Source organism: Protobothrops mucrosquamatus, unplaced genomic scaffold (genome assembly GCF_001527695.2).
Source record: "Protobothrops mucrosquamatus isolate PMUCROS unplaced genomic scaffold, P.Mucros_1.0 scaffold3824, whole genome shotgun sequence".
Lineage (NCBI taxonomy): Eukaryota > Metazoa > Chordata > Lepidosauria > Squamata > Viperidae > Protobothrops > Protobothrops mucrosquamatus.
The window spans coordinates 58,841-62,073 of NW_015389776.1; positions in this window are offsets into that span (position 1 = coordinate 58,841).

The following is a 3,233-nucleotide window of genomic DNA, read 5'->3' on the forward strand; positions in this document are numbered from 1 at the left end:
AATATCGCAATTGTGTAAAAAGGGAAACATACGGTACAGGCAGTCCTCGACTTACGGCCTCAATTGAACCCCAAATTTTCAGATGTTATTGAGTGAGTTTGGCCCCGTTTGACAACCTTTCTTGCCACAGCTGTTAAGTGGATCACTGCAGCTGTTAAATTATTAACACAGTTGTTCAGTGAATCTGACTTCCCCAGTCCCTTTGCTTGTCCGAAAGTCGGAAAAAGAGGGATCACGTGACCCTCCCCCGGGGACACTGCTACCGTCATAAATACGAACAGTTGCTGGAATTGGGTATGTTTAGTTCAGTGGTTCTCAACCTTTTTAATGCCGCGACCCCAACCGGTCGTAAGTCAAGGACTAAACCGGTCGTAAGTCGAGGACTACCCAACCGGTCGTAAGTCGAGGACTTTCCCTGCCCGGGAGCGCCGCGCATGTGTGGTTCCGCCCCCTGCGCCGGCCGAGGCGTAGCTGGCAAGCGGCAGAGACGGAGCAGGCCGACCACCAGCTGGCCCAGCTCAAGGGAGGTAAGGCACCCACCGGAAAAGGGGGAAAAAAATGGCGGACAAAAAAAATGGCGGACAAAAAAAAATGGCGGACAGCCTTGCTTGGCGACCCCCATGAAATGGTCGATCGACCCCAAATGGGGTCCCGACCCACAGGTTGAGAACCACTGGTTTAGTTCAATGAAGAGAAGGACGAGGGGCGGACATGATAGCAGTCTTCCAGTATCTCAGGGGCTGCCCCAAAGAAGAGGGAGTCAAGTTGTTCTCCAGAGCGCCTGCACACACAGATCAGCTAGTTGCCCAGTTCCCCTCTCCCCCCAGTCATGTGAGCTTCAATGTGCAACTTGCCAGGTGTGAGTAGAGCTGTGTGTGTGGATGTACGTGCCCCCCCCCACCGTTCGTGTGGCCTGGTTGCAAATAGGCCACAGCCTGGGAGTGGATTGGGGACCCCTACAGTCTAGTTTGGCTTTATACTGCCCTGGTGAAGCCATGCTTGGGGTATTGCCTCCAGTTCTGGTTACCACGATGGAGAAAAGATGCTGAAGTCCTAGAAAGTATACAGAGAAGAGCAACAAAGATTATTAGAGGTCTGGAGACTAAACTGTATGACAGGGGTCTTCAAACTTGGCCCTTTTATGACTTGTGGACTTCAACTCCCAGAACTCCTCAGCCAGCCACGTGTTTGAAGACCCCTGTTGTATGATGAACGGAACAGCTGAGGGAACTAGCTATGTCTTGCGCAGGGGTAGGCAACCTTGGCTCTTTTATGACTCGTGGACTTCAACTCCCAGAATTCCTCAGCCAGCGTGGCTCAGCTTGGAAACCTCTCCCTTTCCCCTCAGCATGGCTGGCTCAGGAATTCTGGGAGTTGAAGTCCACGAGTCATAAAAGGGCCATGTTTGAAGACCCCTGACATAATGTGAGGGGGAAATAATGCTAACTCAGAAAGAGCTAAACCGGTGTTTCTCAACCTCGGCCATTTTAAGAGGTGTGGACTTCAACTCCCAGAATTCCTCAGCCAGCGTGCCTGCCTGAGGAATTCTGGGAGTTGAAGTCCACGAGTCATAAAAGGGTCAAGTTTGAAGACCCCTGCTGTATGATGAACGGAACAGCTGAGGGAACTAGCTAGCCTAACTTGGAGGCTGGTCTTTAGCTTCCTAGTCTCAAAGTGTCAGTTGCAATTATGTTTAAAAATTAAAACCGATGTGCCGAACTAAAAACCAGGGTGCCCAAGGGGGAATCGGCTGATAATCCCAGAGCCCATAGGTGCCCTGTTGGAGATGATGAGATGACTGGGCCAACAGCATGCGGCTGGAGTAGAGTCACCACGATACAAGACAGATATTGAGACTCTGGAAAGAGTGCAGAGAAGAGCAACAAAGATGATCAGGGGACTGGAGGCTAAAACATACAAGGAACGGTTGCTGGAATTGGGAATGTCCAGTTCAATGAAGAGAAAGACGAGGGGGGACATGATAGCAGTCTTCCAATATCTCAAGGGTTGCCCCAAAGAAGAGGGGGTCAAGCTATTCTCTAAAACACCTGAAGGTAGGACAAGGAATAATGGATGGAATCAAGGAGAGATTCAACCTGGAACTAAGGAGAAATTTCCAGACAGTGAGAAGAATTACTCAACCTTCCCTTCTTCACACACTCCCCCGCCCCCAGCACAGCTTCCAACCACAAGAACAACACCAGATAAGGAAATAACACTCTTATCCTTCCAGGCAAGTGTGCAAGTTGCACCAAGGGTCAGAATAGCTGGTTTATAGCCGTCTCCTTTGATGGCAAGCGGTGATTGCGGTCAAGTTCTGACTCTGGCGTTATCGGATAAGAAAAGCCGATTGCACCCACATCGCAAAGTCTGAAGGTTGACGAACGTGACGTTTTTTACAGATTGGAAGGAGGAGCTGAGCCTGGAAAGGCTGGGAGAGAGATGCTCCCCAAGGCAATGGAGCCAAAGGCACAACGGCGGGAAATCCAGAGAACCCAACTCATTTTTTTTCCCAGAGCATTTCGTGACCGTTCCAAGTTACAGTGGCCCTGAAAAAAGGGACTTAGGACCGTTTTTCACCCTTACGACGGTTGCAGGGTCCCCATAGTCACGGGATCCAAATTCAGACGCTTGGCAACCGACTCATATTTATGACGGTTTCAGTGTCCCCGGCCGTCGCGCAATCCCCTTTTGTGACCTGCTGATAAGCAAAGTCAATGGGGAAGCCACTTCACAACAGTGTTGCTAACTTAACAAATGCAGTGATTCCTTGAAGTGTGGCAAGACAGGTCGTAAAATGGGGCAAAACTCACGTAACAACTGTCTCACTGAGCAGTACATCGTGGTGACTAAAACTGGATGCCGTATTCCAAGTGTGGCCTTACCAAGGCCTTGTAAAGTGGTATTAACCCTTCACGTGATCTTGATTCTATCCTTCTGTTAATGCAGCCTAGCACTGTGTTGGCTTTTTTGGCAGCTGCAGCACACGGCTGGCTCCTATTTAAGCGATGGTCCACTAGGACCCCAAAATCCCTCTTCCAGTCTCTTCTTAAAAACTTCCAGTGTTGGAGCATTCACCGCTTCTGGAGGCAGGTTGTTCCACTGGTTAATTGTTCTCACTGTCAGGAAGTTTCTCCTTAGTTCTAGATTGCTTCTCTCCTTCATTAGTTTCCACCTGTTGCTTCTTGTCCTGCCTCCAGGCGCTTTGGAGAATAGCTTGACTCCCTCTTCTT